At 44.8% G+C, this 17,630-nt stretch overlaps 1 non-coding gene across 1 annotated transcript; it reads right to left on the bottom strand.

Annotated features, from left to right (window-relative positions):
• Positions 1-1,229: 1,229 nt before the first annotated feature.
• Trnas-cga (transfer RNA serine (anticodon CGA)) lies at positions 1,230-1,304 on the bottom strand. The gene has a single exon. It is a non-coding gene; the product is annotated as a tRNA-Ser (tRNA).
• Between the last annotated feature and the right edge of the window lie 16,326 nt (positions 1,305-17,630).

Here is a 17,630-nt window from a genome sequence, read left to right as displayed (position 1 = left end):
CAAGAAGATGCTTCAAACATCAATGTAGGCCTGTGTTGTTACAATGCTACGCAAAACAGCAAGGGTTGCAAGCCCCTCCATGAAAAACACGACCACGCCATAACAGCACCACCTCCGAATTTTACTGTTGGCATTACACAAGCTGGCAGATGACGTTCACCGGGCATACCCACACCCTACCATCGGATCGCCACATTGTGTACCATGATTCGTCACTCCACACAACGTTTTTCCACTGTTCAATCGTCCAATGTTTACGCTCCTTACACCAAGCAAGGCGTCGTTTGGCATTTACCTGCGTGATGTGTGGCTTATGCGCACCCGCTCGACCATGAAATCCAAGTTTTCTGTCATAGTACTTGAAGTGGATCGTGATGCAGTTTCGAATTACTATGTGATGGTCTGGATAGATGTCTGCCTATCATACATTATGACCCTCTTCAAGTCGGTGGACTCCGTCAGTATAATAGACGAGGTCGGCCTGTAGGATTTGTGCTGTATGTGTCCATTCACGTTTTTACTTCACTACCACACCGGAAACAGTAGACCTAGGGATGTTGAGAAATGTGAAAATCTCGCGTACAGACGTATGACACACGTGACACCCAATCACCTGACCACGTTCGAAGTCCGTGAGTCACGCGGAGCGCCCCATTCTGCTCTCTCACGATGTCTAATGACTACTGAGGTCGCTGATATGGAGTACCTGGCAGTAGGTGGCAGCACAATGCACCTTATATGAAAAACGTATCTTTCTGAGGGTGTCCGTATACTTTTGATCACGTATTGTAGATGTAGAATGGGCTATGAAAAGTAGCAACAGATATAATGAGTTAGTAAAATGGTGGAAGGTGCATATGCTTCACTAAAAATATCTGTAATAGGAAACGCGTCTCTAGAATCAGATAAGTAAAACGCTTTACCACAATGGCAACACTAGAATGTTTACAGGAATGTGAACGCTTAACAGTAAACTATATATATCACAGATTAGGGGCACTTGAAACACAGATCATTAGAGAAACAGTGGGTGCGATACAAAAAATAGACACAAAAAAATAGAAGGATTGAGGAGATCAGGTAAAAGGTCAGAAGTAACGACAAAGCGAAAGTTAATCCTAAACGTAGATGCCTTCGGAATGAATGAGCACAGTTTAATGAAGCAAACAACCCTCTATTTCTATAAATATCAATACCATTAATGAAACTTCCTGGCAGATTAAAACTCTGTGCCCGACCGAGACTCGAACTCGGGACCTTTGCCTTTCGAGGGCAAGTGCTCTACCATCTGAGCTACCGAAGCACTACTCACGCCCGGTACTCACAGCTTTATTTCTGCCAGTATCTCGTCTCCTACCTTCCAAACTTTACAGAAGCTCTCCTGCGAAACTTGCAGAACTAGCACTCCTGAAAGAAAGGATATTACGGAGACATGGCTTAGCCACAGCCTGGGGGATGTTTCCAGAATGAGATGTTCACTCTGCAGCGGAGTGTGCGCTGATATGAAACTTCCTGGCAGATTAAAACTGTGTGCCCGACCGAGACTCGAACTCAGGACCTTTGCCTTTCGCGGGCAAGTGCTCTACCATCTGAGCTACCGAAGTACGACTCACGCCCGGTACTCACAGCTTTACTTCTGCCAGTAGCTCGTCTCCTACCTTCCAAACTTTACAGAAGCTCTCCTGCGAAACTTGCAGAACTAGCACTCATGAAAGAAAGGATATTGCGGAGACATGGCTTAGCCACAGCCTGGGGGATGTTTCCAAAATGCGATTTTCACTCTGCAGCGGAGTGTGCGCCGATATGAAACTTCCTGGCAGAGGCAAAGGTCCCGAGTTCGAGTCTCGGTCGGGCACACAGTTTTAATCTGCCAGGAAGTTTCATACCAGCGCACACTCCGCTGCAGAGTGAAAATATCATTCTGGAAATACCATTGATTATAGAAATAAGAAAAGAGAGAGAAAGAAACAACACCAAAGAATCGTAAATAACAAAAAAGTTGTTTAAAATAGGAAAAATAAGTAGGAAACCTTTAACAACGTGGACAGAAGAAAAGAAAAGACAGAAGAAAATAATGTAATACCAGAAGAACGGTTTTTTGGAAACAAAAAAAGGGCCAAATATTTTGTGAAGTTATTTGTCGAAAGGTAAGGAATAAAGTACATTAGAGAATCATTTGACACGCTTTGAATGATGCTCGATATGACGCACTGCAAATGAGGCGCCTGCATTTCCTTTCCTGATCTTTGGAGGCTTCTGTACTAAAAATTTTTTGAGACTGAGAAACTGTTATTTTGTTACGTCTTTGTGCATAGATGACATAGGTCAAGGCCTGCGTGGTCTACATAATGGAACAGGCAAAGCTCGTCTAGAACACCTTAAAATACTAAGATGCTAAGTTAAAAATTGAACTTTACATGTTCAGTCAGTGCCTCATCTGTTGTACATGATCTACAGCATTCATTATTCGAGGTGCGCCTCAAATGTTTGTCTAATCTGTTTTATTTCTCACTTTTAGACAGATCATTTCAGAAAACGTTTGACGGCCTTCTTTTTTTCCAAAACCTTTTTCTATTATTTTTTGTTCAGAAAGCATAATGTCTTTTACACCTTGTTTGCTTTCCTAGCCTATTCCGTTCTCTTAATTCCCCTAAATTTAGTACTTGCTTAGAATGAAGCCATTCTGACACAAATAACACAGCGATGCAACTTTTTATGCGTCTAACAGCTAAGCCTTGAAGAGAAGAGATAGATTTTATGAGAGCTCGTTTGCTACACAAGCGTCTTCAGTTCTCGAAACGTCCTAAATTTAGTACTTAATTCCGAGGAACTCATTTTGACAGTTAAATATCAGAGCAATGCAACTTTGTATGTGTGAAAGAGCTAGACCTTGAAGAGGTGAACTTCGTTACACTTCATTCATCACTTATTTTTATTTTATTTTATTTTTTCAATTTTCGCGAAACCAGACCTCACGCTGGTCAGACTGATACCCCATTTATCCATTCCCGACTCTTCGTCTGGCTACGTAGATTCGGAGGAGAATACATTGTGGGCTTTCCCTCAAATCACAAATTAATTTTTTCTTAATTGTCATTATTTTGAAGCACTTAAATATTGTTGGCTAAACTAGACCTCACACGCGATTTTGATCCGTCATTTGACTATTTTGCACTCTTCATTTGACTAAGAGTTCCGATAGAAAGAACTGATTAATTTACAGGGAGTCTTGTTTTCTTTCGACTCAGACATTTTACCGAGAATAGGAAACAGCAAATGGGAGGAGAAAGTTGTGTTATCGTTTCCGACCAAACGAAGACATAGGATCAAAGTCGTGTCTTTATCCCAAGTGGTCAGTGCAGTTTTAACAGTACACAGAACACAGCGCCAGGCGTGGCAAGCAACGTACCGTATGTCGCGTAGGCAGCTGCGTTCCTAGCTAGGGAAGCTCACACCACCCCGTGACGTCACGGCACGACGTCGGGGACGCCCCCTCTCGCCTGTGGACACGTGTCACTGCTGGAGGAACAAAGTGGTGAGTCTGAGAGACCATCTCAATTTCTGATTGCTGCAAAGGTTTCGCAACGAGTAAATGTCGTTTGTCAAGTGGCGAGGGCGCCTTATCCCCCCCCCCCCCCCCCACATGACATCTGATGGAGGGTGCGGCGCCCGCAGCGCTGCCCCCAGACACGCCGCCCCCGCCCTCCTCCGCCCCCGTCGCCGCCACCTCTTCCGATCAATAGGGGGCGCGGGAGCAGCCGAACCCAGAGGCTGTGAATGGGGGCGGGTGCAGCTGCGCGCACACACACACAGACACACACACACACAGAGTGAAGGCCGCCGAGCACTGATCGCTGAGCCTGATACGATGCGTCATTCTCCTGTACGCCTCGTATTTTTCTCGCAGTCGTGTTCTGATACGTCGGAGGGACTTACACTTACCCCGCAATTCACAAGCAGTGTGGAAACTTTGGTGACACGCGTATGTCATACTGAGTGCAAATTTTTGCCAGTCGATCACCAGAGTCAGGACTTCACGTTAACCCTGTGCAGCCATCTTAACTTGTTCTCTCTACATCTACATCTACATATACATGCATACTCGGCAATCCACCGTACGGTGCGTGGCGGAGGGTACCTCGTACCGCAACTAGCATCTTCTCTCCCTGTTCCACTCCCATACAGAACGAGGGAAAAATGACTGCCTATATGCCTCTGAACGAGCCCTAATCTCTCTTATCTTATCTTTGTGGTCTTTCCGCGAAATGTAAGTTGGCGGCAGTAAAATTGTACTGCAATCAGCCTCAAATACTGGTTCTATAAATTTCCTCAGTAGCGATTCACGAAAAGAACGCCTCCTTTCCTCTAGAGACTCCTACCCGAGTTCCTGAAGCTTTTCCGTAACACTCTCGTGATGATCAAACGTACCAGTAACAAATCTAGCAGCCCGCCTCTGAATTGCTTCTATGTCCTCCCTCAATCCGACCTGATAGGGATCCCAAACGCTCGAGCAGTACTCAAGAATACGTCGTATTAGTGTTTTATAAGCGGTCTCCTTTACAGATGAACCACATCTTCCCAAAATTCTACCAATGAACCGAAGACGACTATCCGCCCTCCCCACAACTGCCATTACATGCTTGTCCCACTTCACATCGCTCTGCAGTGTTACGCCCAAATGTTTTAATCGACGTGACTGTGCCAAGCGCTACACTACTAATTGGGTATTCAAACATTACAGGATTCTTTTTCCTATTCATCTGCATTAATTTACATTTATCTATATTTAGAGTTAGCTGCCATTCTTTGCACCAGTCACAAATCCTGTCCAAGTCATCTTGTATCTTCCTACAGTCACTCGACGACGACATCTTCCCGTACACTACAGCATCATCAGCAAACAGCCGCACATTGCTATCCACCCTATCCGAAAGATTATTTATGTAGATAGAAAACAACAGCGGACCTACCACACTTCCCTGAGGCACTCCAGATGATACCCTCACCTCTGATGAACACTCACCGTCGAAGACAACGTAGTGGGTTCTATTACTTAAGAAGTCTTTGAGCCACTCACATACTTGGGAACCAATCCCATATGCTCGTACCTTAGTTAGGAGTCTGCAGTGAGGCACCGAGTCAAACGCTTTCCGGAAGTCAAGGAATATGGCATCCGTCTGATACCCTTCATCCACGGTTCGCAAGATATCATGTGAAAAAAGGGGCGAGTTGCGTTTCGCACGAGCGAAGCTTTCTAAAGCCGTGCTGATACATGGACAGCTACGCCTCTGTCTCAAGGAAATTCATTATATTCGAACTGAGAATATGTTCGAGAATCCTGCAACAAACCGATGTTAAGGATATTGGTCTGTAATTTTGAGGATCCGTCCTTCTACCCTTCTTATATACAGGTGTTACCTGTGCTTTTTTCCAGTCGCTCGGGCCTTTACGTTGGGCAAGAGATTCGCGATAAATGCAACCTAAGCAAGGAGCCAATGCAGTAGAGTACTCTCTATAAAACCGAATTGGAATCCCATCAGGACCTGGCGATTTATTTATTTTCAACCCATTTTGCTGCTTCACAACCCCAGGGATGTCTATGTCCTCCATACGGGAATCTGTATGAGACTCAAACGGCGGTATGTTTGTACGATCCTCCTGCGTGAAAGATTTCACAAATGCTAAATTTAAAATTTCAGCTTTCGTTTTGCTGTCTTCCGTTGCCAGGCCAGACTGATCAGTGACTGACTGGATGGAAGCCTTCGACCCGCTTACCGACTTTACATAAGACCAGAATTTCCTTGGGTTTTCTGCAAGATCCTTTGCTAAGGTATGACGGTGGTAGTGGTTGAATGCTTCGCGCATCACTCTTTTTACAGCAGCACGAAACTCTACTAACTTTTGCCTGTCCTCATTCTCCCGATCTTTCTTGTACCGCGAGTGCAACTGCCTTTGCTTCCTGAGCATTCTGCGAATTGCGCTGTTAAACCACAGTGGGTCTTTTCCGTCCGTAACGCACTTTTTCGACACATACTTGTCCAATGCGTGATTTACAATGTGTTTAAAATTTGCCCATAATTTTTCCACGTCCATCGTACCGGAAGTAAATGAAGTCGACTTATTTACTAAGTGGGATGCTAACAACTGCTTATCTGCTCTTTCTGGTAAGAATACTTTCCTAGCCTTCTTGACCGACTTTTTAACTTTCGTAACCATAGTCGTAATGACAACATCATGATCACTAATCCCCGTCTCAACACTGACACCGTCGATGAGGTCTGGTCTGTACTTGGTTGCCAGATCTAAAATATTTCCATTATGCGTTGGCTGTCGATTTAGCTGCTCAAGACAGTTTTCGGATAATGTGTTCAAAAGTAATTCACACGACAGCTTGTCTGTACCACCTGTAATGAATCCATAGACATCCCAGTCTATACTAGGTAGGTTGAAGTCGCCTCCGACTAATATAGCACGATCCTGGTACTTCTTCGATACAGAATGTAGACTCCCTTTGAATGATTCTAGAACTGTCACGGTGGAACCTGGTGGCCGGTAATAAAACCCCACAATTAATTTTATTTGTCCAGACAACTTCACAATCACACTCTACTTCGACCTCAATAGACACAATATTTTTGTCAACTGCAATGAAGACACCACCTCCTACGGTGTCTAATCTGTCTTTCCGATACACGTTCCAACCCTCACTAAATATTTCAGAACTTCCTATCTCAGGGTTCAGCCAGGTCTCAGTCCCGAGAATAATTTGCGCGCCACACGCTACCTGGAGGGCAGTAAATTCAGGAACTTTATTCCGAACACTCTAAAAATGTACTGCTAATATCTTGATAGCTGAAGTGTCTTTACGCTGAGCGCGTCCTGATTTCCCTGCCTGCACGTCGACTGGTGAGTGTTCATCAGGACACCTCGCACTACTGCCTAGCCTAAAAAACCCCCATGTGCATGCCACAAGTACTCTGCTACCCGAGTAGCCGCTTCCTTTGCGTAGTGCACCCCTGACCTATCTAGGAGCGTCCTACAATTCCCCACCCAATAGCGCAAGTCTAGAAATCTGCAGCCAAGACCGTCACAGAGTCGACGAAGCCTCTGGTCGAGACCCTCCACTCGGCTCCAAACCAAAGGACCGCGATCCACCCTGGGAACGATGCTGCAAGTAGAGAGCTCTGCTTGCACCCCGCGTGCGAGGCCAGCGGTCTTCACCAAATCCGCCAGCCGCCTGTTCGGACTGAGGAACGCCTCAGAACCCAAGCGACAGGCATCTCTCCACCCAGAAACTAAATTTCTTCACTTCGCCGATGAATTAAAAAATGAGTACTTTGTTCTTGAAATACATGAGTCTTTTACCTTGTTGCCCTCTAGAATCCTAACACATATTTCTTCTTTAAAAAACTAAAAATTTGCTTTTTCTAAAAAAATGTTCAATTTTGCTTCTTTGCGGGAAGTAAACTGGGGATACTTGTCAATGAAGACTAGCCGATACCCTTGTGTTCTGTGTATTATCACAGTGTAACTGCTGTTTATTGCGTCATAACAAATACGATCTGAAGGTGGGGGACGGTACATGTATATAGGTAGTCTTGAAATAAGAAACAACTATCGACAGACTGAAAAAAATGTGCTTTTCAACGAGTTTGTACGCAAATTATACACGACTTTTATATTATGTCGGTGCATAGCTTTGTAGCACTGCACATAAGAGAGACTGAAGATCATCAATAGTATAACACCTTTACTATTTAGAACACAGTCTGCCAATGCTGGGGTAACTTTCCTATTCCTCGACTGTAGAAATCACTCGGTTCTGAGACGGAAGACTTGTCGAAGCACTTTCGGAGCCCATTTCTATCCGAGGTGGAAGTTCTTTGAAGATTGTTTGTTAGGGAGCGGAGAAGCTGAAAATCGGAGGGTGTAAAATTAAGTGAATTAGATGGGTGTTGAACTACTTCCTAACCAAATTCCAATTTTTTTCCGCCCAATCAAGCAAAACACGAGCGGGCATTCTCGTGGAGCTGCATGACTTGACGCAGCCATCGTGGTCGTTGTTCTTGTATTCCGTCTACAAGACGTCTCAGTTGTGGAGCCGGCCGTGGTGGCCGAGCGGTTCTGTGTGTGATGTCCTTAGGTTAGATAGCTTTAAGTAGTCCTACGTTCAGGGGGCTAATGACCTCAGATGTTAAGTCCCATAGCGCTCAGAGCCATTTTTTTCAGTTGTTGACGGTAAATGTCAGCAGTGATGGGTACGCCTCGGGGAAGCAATTCGTCGCACAGCACACGGCCGCTGCTCCACCAGACGCGTAACGGCGTCTTCTGTGGGAGCCGCGGGTCGCCGTACGGGGAGCCGCTGCTTTGTTTCGGCTCAACCGTTCCGTCGTCTTCCTCGCGTTAGCATAAAGACGTGCTTTCTCGTCACCATTAACGGAAGAGGATAGGAATAGTTGGCGTCGTTCATGAGACAAATGACTACGAGCAAGCAGAGATCCACATTTGACTCCCCGCCGATTTTTGTCATTTTGGTTCAGAGCATGGGGTAGCCAACCACCCGAATTTTTAACCTTGCATGCACATGTCGCACAATGGTGGAATTACCACACTTCATCACAGCTGCTGTTCTCGAGTAATCTGATGGGATCATTTGCGTTTAAACGATCTTCATCAAACCCCGAAAGTCTTCCTGGACTCGGAGGGTCACTAATGTCAAAATGATCCTCCTTAATGTAAGACAACCATATTCTTGCCGTGCTCTGTCCAATGATGTTACTCCACACACACGGCGTAAATGTTTCTGGCTGCGTCCGATCCTGTCGCCGCGCTACTGTACTGAAACAGATGTCGGAAAGGTTCCGATTTCTCCACTTGGCACTCCACAGTTCCACTTCAAATCACAAAATAACAATACGTAAACTCAAATAGAAGTAGTATGTTGTTGTTGTTGTGGTCTTCAGTCCTGAGACTGTTTTGATGCAGCTCTCCATGATACTCTATCCTGTGCAAGCTTCTTCATCTCCCAGCACCTACTGCAACCTACATCCTTCTGTATCTGCTTAGTGTATTCATCTCTTGGTCTCCCTCTACGATTTTTACCCTCAACGCTACCCTCCAATACTAAGTCTACACTGCAGTGTTCAGATTTTGCTGACAATCTTGAGATAATGTTCGTAGGGATAACAATGGCAACAGGAAAATTCAATGTTTTGAAAAGAACTGCGGCAAAAAAAATCAGGTCTTCAAATATTTACAAAAATAGAATATGTTGTTGTGGTCTTCAGTCCTGAGACTGGTTTGATGCAGCTCTCCATGCTACTCTATCCTGTGCAAGCTTCTTCATCTCCCAGTACCTGCTGCAGCCTACATCCTTCTGAATCTGCTTAGCGTATTCATCTCTTGGTCTCCCTCTTCGATTTTTACTCTCCATGCTGCCCTCTAATACTAAATTGGTGATTACTTGATGCCTCAGAACATGTCCTACCAACCGATCCCTTCTTCTAGTCAAGTTGTGCCACAAACTTCTCTTTTCCCCAATTCTATTCAATACCTCCTCATTAGGTATGTGATCTACCCATCTAATCTTCAGCATTCTTCTGTAGCACCACATTTCGAAAGCTTCTGTTCTCTTCTTGTCCAAACTATTTATCGTCCATGTTTCACTTCCATACATGGCTACACTCCATACAAATACTTTCAGAAACGACTTCCTGACACTTAAATCTATACTCGATGTTAACAAATTTTTCTTCTTCAGAAACGCTTTCCTTGCCAATGCCAGTGTACATTTTATATCCTCTCTACTTCGACCATCATCACTTATTTTGCTCCCCAAATAGCAAAACTGCTTTACTACTTTAAGTGTCTCATTTCCTAATCTAATCCCCTCAGCATCACCCGAGTTAACTCGACTACATTCCATTATCCTCGTTTTGCTTTTGTTGATGTTCATCTTATATCCTCCTTCCAAGACACTGACCATTCCGTTCAACTGCGTCCTTTGCTGTCTCTGACAGAATTACAATGTCATCGGCGAATCTCAAAGTTTTTATTTCTTCTCCGTGGATTTTAATACCTACTCCGAACTATTCTTTTCTTTCGTTTACTGCCTGCTCGATATACAAATTGAATAACGTCAGGGATAGGCTACAACCCTGTCTCACTCCCTTCTCAACCACTGCTTCCCTTTCATGTCCCTCGACTCTTATAACTGCCATCTGGTTTCTGTACAAATTGTAAATAGCCTTTCGCTTCCTGTATTTTACCCTGCCACATTCAGAATTAGAGAGTATTCCAGTCAACATTCTCAAAAGCTTTCTCTAAGTCTACAAATGCTAGTAACGTAGGTTTGACTTTCCTTAATCTTTCTTCTAAGATAAGTTGTAGGGTCACGTGTTCCAACTTTTCTACGGAGTGGGAAGCAGTAAATTACAAATAAAAACCTGGCATTCGATAAGTAAACCCACAGCATCGGAATACCGAGATGTGATCAAAAATGCTTCGAACTTACGCATCAGTCTTACATATCTTTTTCCACGAATGTTAAAATACACTAAGCGCTTCGGCATTAACCTATTTTAAAAGGCACTACTTGAAAAGAAAAAGTACGCATTGAGAAACTGTGGTGTCACCGCCAGACACCACACTTGCTAGGTGGTAGCCTTTAAATCGGCCGCGGTCCGTTAGTATACGTCGGACCCGCGTGTCGCCACTACCAGTGATTGCAGACCGAGCGCCGCCACACGGCAGGTCTAGTCTAGAGAGACTCCCTAGCTCTCGCCCCAGTTGTACAGCCGACTTTGCTAGCGATGGTTCACTGACTACATACGCTCTAATTTGCAGAGACGACAGTTTAGTATAGCCCTCAGCTACGTCATTTGCTACAGCCTAGCAAGGCGCCATATTCAGTTCCTATATCTTCTGAACAGATAATATTGTGACTCATGTACCGTCAAGAGCGACGTTCATCATTAATGGATTAAGTATCAAAGTAATTACGTCCGCTTTCTGAATTCTCATTCCTTGTCATGTTCCAGACCTCACGTCAGAATAGTTCTTGCCTCCTCACGCCAGCCTGCGTGAGCTAAAACGCGTGTATTTCGGCCTCCACTCGTAACACAGTGTTGGCTCTTCTGCTAACACAACAGAAACACTTGTGTAACACGAACTGAATACAATACAAACGCAGCAGAACTTACACCTGCCAAAATCCTATTGTTGTATCGAGTCAAAGATAATCACACGAAGCACAAGTGCTAAATCGCTTCCGTGTCGTCAAGGAACGATACCGAAAACAGCTCCGCCAGATGAGTCTAACGTACAAATATGACGTTGTCTTACGACGAATATGTACTGAGTGGAGCAAATAAAAGTGATCCGGACGAATGGGAACAATTAGACGTGAAGGTACGCATATGAGCAGACCCGTGACGCACACAGCGCGTGTACGCCTGCCACGTGATCCACACCGGTTCAGAGCGTCGTGCCGGCTGTATGAAGATGGTATCTGTCCATGTCACACAGTTAAGGCTAACCGCCATTGACCTTCTGCACACGCATTGCCCGCACTGTTACGGCACTCGGTAAGGTTGTTTACCGCGAGTAATGAGTGTAGTGGGCAGGGGCGCTGCGAGTGTAGTGTGTGAAAATGGGGGTCTCACGGAGAGTGTGCAAAGGATAAATCTCTGCAGTCGCACTATCTGTGCCCTCGGCAGCTCAGGTGGATAGAGCGTCTGCCGCGTAAACAGGAGATCCCGGGCTCGAGTCCCGGTCGGGGCACACATTTTCAACTGTCCCCGTCGATGTATATCGACGCCTGTCGGCAGCTTAGGGTCTCGATTTGATTATCACTTCATAGTGCGGGCTGTGTCAGTGTGAGCGGAGCAGTGCAAAGGCGACGACGGCACTCGAGTGGAGCAGCGGCTGTCCGTCGTGGAAAGTTACGCGACAGCAGAGTCGTGGAAACGGTGTGGTCAGTTGTTTGCCGAGAAGCTTAATGGTGTCGACGTAGCTGCAAAGAGTGCCGTGCAATGCTGAGTCCGAAAATGGCTTTCGACAGGATATTTTTTGAATAAGTCAAAAAACATTCCAAAATGTTCGTTGCACACCAGAAAATCTCGCTGCAGTCCACCAGAAAATGCTTCAGAGTCCTACGAAATCGACGCCTGTCGCAAGAGCCGGGATACCGAGTCGACCGTGCGGACGAATACTCCACTCGGAGCTGGCCGTGCATCCTCACCGAGAGTCCGTCGTCCAGCAGGCGCCCCTCAGTGCCTCCAGTTTTTTGAGTGGCTGGCCACTGAGAGGACGACGAATGGCTTCAACACGGCTCTGTTGTTTCTGTCAGATATGCCTGGTTTCACGTGAGTGGTTGAGTCGCTTCTCTAATGACCTCTTCCAGTGGTTATTCACAGCATCACAAGTTGTGAGCAGCGGTGACTCCGCAAAAGTCCCACGAGACTTCATCGCACGATCAGAAGTTTGGGGCTCGGTGTACAGTGTCTTCAGGCCACATTACTAGTCTAATCTTCTTTCATCAGTATCTACCTTCGGCGTGGTACATTGCTAACATTTCGAAACAATTAGTGAGAGCTTTAACGGAAGGGAAAAAGAGCTACAGTTACTTCCAACAGGATGGAGCATCTGCCCATACAGTCGCCCTGGCCTCGGAGCGTATTTACACGATCTTCACTCCTGACAGGCTGGTTAGCAGAGGTCAGCTCGGTCGCGGTCCTACCTGGCCACCCAGGTCACCGGATCTCCAGTGTGCGATTGCTCTGTGTGGAGAGCCTTCCAGTCTAAGGTGTATCGCAGCAATCCAACAGCAGCAGAATATTTCGTATGAGACTACCGTCCGCTACGATCTGCCTTCAGTAGCTTGCTGACCAGGGGCCAACAGTGCCTGGTGGCCACGTTCGACACCTGATACAGTCAGGTTAGTACTTACTTTCTTCCCTCCGCTGTGTTTCTTTCTACCCTGGAACTCCGTTCCCCGAGCCACTTTTATTTGCCGCACGCTGCATTTTTACATTTACAAAAGTAATATGTGTACATTTTATAATAACATAATTCCATTAGTACATGTGACTCACTTATTTTTGAAGAATAAGATACATTGCACGAAGTAGACATCTTGTTATACGACTTCTTCCTGTCAATATCACGAAAAAAATGGAAATACTACGAAAAATGTAAGAGTTATAAACAAATCCGATGCTAACCTTATAAAATATTAGATGGGACGCAAAAAAATGGTTCAAATGGCTCTGAGCACTATGGGACTCAACTGCTGTTGTCATCAGTCCCCTAGAACCTAGAACTACTTAAACCTAACTAACGTAAGGACATCACACACACCCATGCCTGAGGCAGGATTCGAACCTGCGACCATGGTAGCAGCGCGGCTCCGGACTGGAGCGCCTAGAAGCGCACGACCACCGCGGCCGGCAGATGTGACGCACTGGGGCTGTTTTTACTCAGTACGTAGTGTCCCGCGCCACCAGAGATGGGACAGGACGACAGGAACGGCCAAAACCAAAGTCTGGAGGTTAAGATGACCTCCAAAAACAGAACCGCAGTCTGGCTGTCAGTGTATCGCCGTTGGTCGCGCCGCCGTTGGACTGCTTCGTCGCAGCCTCACTGACGAGGCGGGCCCCCCAGTTTCGTCGGCTTAGCAAGCTGCCCGTAAAAACTTCTACGCACATTTGTGTATATGCACTCATTTAACGTCTGTTGTGTACGTTACTCCTTTTGAAGAACGAAAGACACCTATGAAATAGATATTTTTGTACAAAAAACATAAAAAGTAAAACATATACGAAGTATTTAACAAGTGTATTCTGTGTATACATAGATGCTGTGAATGAGAGGGTGAGCAGTCTGAAACGGTTTGCTGACGACGCTTTGGTGTTCGGAAAAGTGTGGTCGTTCAGTGACTGTAGGGCACTACAAGAAACTTGCACGGAATTTCTGTTTAGTTTGGTGAATGCCAGATTGCTGTAAATGTGGAAAAAATGTTTCTAAATGCAGATGAGTAGGAGAAACAGTCACAGTATTAGTAGCCTGATGCTTGACAAAGTCACTCGAGTTAAATATCCGGGTGTAGCGTTGCAGAGCGATGTGAAATGGAAGACGCCCGTACGCATGGTAGTAAAGGCGGAGAATGCTGGGCTTCGGCTTGTAAAGGAGAGCGCGTACAGACGACTAGCGCGAGCCACCCTCGAGTGCTACTCGAGTGTTTGCGATCCCCGCCAGGTCGGACTAAAGCAACTCAGAGGCGCAGCGCTAAGTTTGTCGCCCGTAAGTTCGGTGAAGATGTGAGTGGTACAGAGATGCTTTGTGAACCCAAACGAGAATCCCTGGAGGTAAGGTGACGTTTTTTTTTGGAGGAACATCACTGAGAAAATTTAGAAGAGCGGTATTTGAAGCTGACTACAGAACACTTCGTCTGTTTCGCGTAAGGACCACGAAGATAAGAGAAATTAGGGCTCGTTCGCTCTATCAGTGAGCGGAAGAGGAAAGCCAGTGACTGGAAGTGGTAGCCTTCGCCACGACCACGGTCGCTTCCGGAGTTTGTACGATGAAGATAAAAGGGGCTATAAACGAGACCGAAGCGAAGTGTCACTTGGGAAACACTAGGGGAAGAAGCGGTAACGGAAATAAAAGAAAGGTTCGCGAGCGCGATTGAAATTCAACGTAAATGGATATCAGTGACAAGATTCGTTCGTGACATTGCTATCGACAGTGAAAGTGGAGAAGATTTACAGGACCTGTTCAACGGAATGGACAGTCTAATGAGCACAGAATACGGATTGTGAGAGTAAAGACGAAAGTAATGAGGAGTAGCAGAAATGACAATAGTTCTCAATCGTAGCTGTCAAAATTACAGCCGTAAAAGACCTAACCTGACATTTACCAACAATAGCAATCACGATTAAAGTAAATGATTACTAAAAGTAGGCTGCAGTTGAAGATCTTTATGCAGCAATAAGATAATAAAACAGCAACAGTACTACAATACCATCAGAATATTGCTAGAAGATGGCTTAACGCTGAAATAGGCCTATTGGTACTGTATATTCTACAGCAATAAAACAATGTCAATACTATTTCACAATGTCACTTCAAAAAAAAAAGTCAGAATTGGTTATCAGAATGTAGACAGCGTTCATAAATTCTGCTCCCTTCGCAGCAAGATCACCCGTGACGAACGGAGCAAGGAGGAGATAAAAAGCAGACCAGCACTGGAAATAGGACATTCGCGGCCGAGAGCAGTCGACTGGTATCAAAGATACGCCTTTATTTGAGAAATAAATTTCTGAAAATGTACGTTTGGACGACAACACTGTACGGTAGTGAGACACGGACTGTAGGGAAAACCGAAAAAGAAGATAATCGAAGCATTTTAGATGTGGTGCTACAGAAGAATTTTGAAAACGAGGTCGACTGATAAGGTAAGGAATGAGGAGATTCTGCGTGGAATCGGAGAGAAAGGAATACGTGGAAAACACTGACGAGAAGAAGGGACACGATGCTAGGACACCTGTTAAGACATCGCGGGATATTTTCCGTGATATTAGAGGGAACTGTAGAGGAAGACAGTAGATTGGGATACATCCAGCAAATGACTGAAGACGTGAGGTGTGGGTACCGAAGAGGTCGGCGCAGGGGAGGAGTCAAAGCAGTCAGAAGACTTATGGGGCTGGGTGGGTGCCGGCCACGCCCCCACTGCCCTAATTACGGCCGCGACTTATCTGGAGACGTCGGCCAGAGCCGCGGGACCCACGAGCTGTTAATCTGCCGGAGTGAGAAGCGCTGCGACGCCAGAGGCCGCCTTACGTAGGCCGCCCGCCCCACACCGTGCCAGGTGACACAGCTGCACTCATCAGCTTCATGATGAACTGCCTGTCATTTCGTTAGTAGTCACATTTATTGTGATATTTTAGTATTACGTAAACTATTGAAACAATTTCAAAAAAATGGTTCAAAGGGCTCTGAGCACTATGGGTCGTAACATCTGTGCTCATCAGTTCCCTAGAACTACCTAAACCTAACTAACCTAAGGACATCACACACATCCATTCCCGAGGCAGGATTTGAACCTGCGACCGCAGCGGTCACAAGGTTCCAGACTGAAGCGCCTACAACCGCACGGCCACACCGGCCGGCTAAACAATTTCACAAAATTTACAGTGAAACATAGAGGTTGCTACGAGTTCGCGTTTGGTGCATGTTAGGTCACATGTGGAGGCTGATGAAATGTAGCTGAACATACTCAATTTTCAATATATTTTCGATAAATGGCAGAACCGGTTGTAAAGATTGAAATCCTTTATTCTACACATCTATTTCGGTCACCGTGTGACCATCTTCAGAGCAAACCTTGTACGCCTATATCATAATAATACATTTTCCGTGAGCTGTAACATGTACTGTGATGATTACTTCCAACAGATATCTTCGCTTTTATTCCCCGTAATAATTTTGAGTTACAGAAGAACCTATCTTGTGATCTCAACTTTTGCCAATCCGACCTCAAGAAAATGGATCGCTTATAAAGTGCTTCGTCCCGAACGCGCGCGCTAGCGAGAAATCCAGAATAAAATGTTCTCGAAATTTCATCTTGTAAACCGTTTAAGATATTGAAACACGATTTTATCAAATGATAGCATACAGAGAGGAGAGTATTTTGGCAGACGACTAACATTCTAACCTTCCATATTTACCGCGCTATTCGAGCGACTACAGATTATTTCAATGAAATGACGCAATATTTAAGTGCTATTAATAGCTGCTGAAACAAGAATTACTGTGGTTTGGAACAACATATGTGGGGAAGTTGTACTTTATTTTTATACCAATAGTGGGTATTTTCATAAGCTATTGATGTGATAACTGCGTTAGAATTATAGTGGCACGAATGTTTACAAACTCTACTATTTTTTGGCGAAAGAAGCAGATTTGAACGTGATAACAGGGGAACTTAGTGTATTACTGAAAACTCGGCATTCCTAACGTCTCTCTGAAGAAAATTAACGCTAATAAGAAGCCTGGGGAAAATAAATCGGTAATTCTGTTGAAATTTTAATAGAATCCTATACCAAAGTGTGTTTTTAATAATGAATCGTGTGGATTCACACTGCCTAAAGGATTTCATTTCTCTATCTAAATGTTCTGTGAAATATGAAAACATTTAAATTTGCAAATTACAGTCTCCTACCTATCAATATGTTAACAGATTACCAATATCTTTGACAAATTAAAAGATATTTGAGGTGAAAAGTACAATCCCTCATTCTCTATAGGGACAGGATAGAAAAAATGGCATACTAAGTACTGTCAATTGTTTTCGTATTTCTTAAATGATTAATATAGAGAAATAAAATTAATTGCCCAGCATCAGTCCATATCATTAGTTATTTAAAATACACTGGGGTATATTTCAACACAAGTAGGGATTTATTTTCCCCAGACTTATCGTCACCTGTATTTTTCTTCAGAGAAACGTTATCACTGACGAGTTTTCAGTAATACGTAGAAATACTTGTTGTCACATCGGTTTCTTTCGCCAAAACACAGCAGAGTTTGTTAACATTCGTGTCACTATCATTCTAATTCAGTTGAAATTG

Source organism: Schistocerca cancellata, chromosome 10 (genome assembly GCF_023864275.1).
Source record: "Schistocerca cancellata isolate TAMUIC-IGC-003103 chromosome 10, iqSchCanc2.1, whole genome shotgun sequence".
NCBI lineage: Eukaryota > Metazoa > Arthropoda > Insecta > Orthoptera > Acrididae > Schistocerca > Schistocerca cancellata.
The sequence above is the reverse complement of the archived record's forward strand: the minus strand, read 5'-3'. Positions and strand labels throughout refer to the sequence as shown.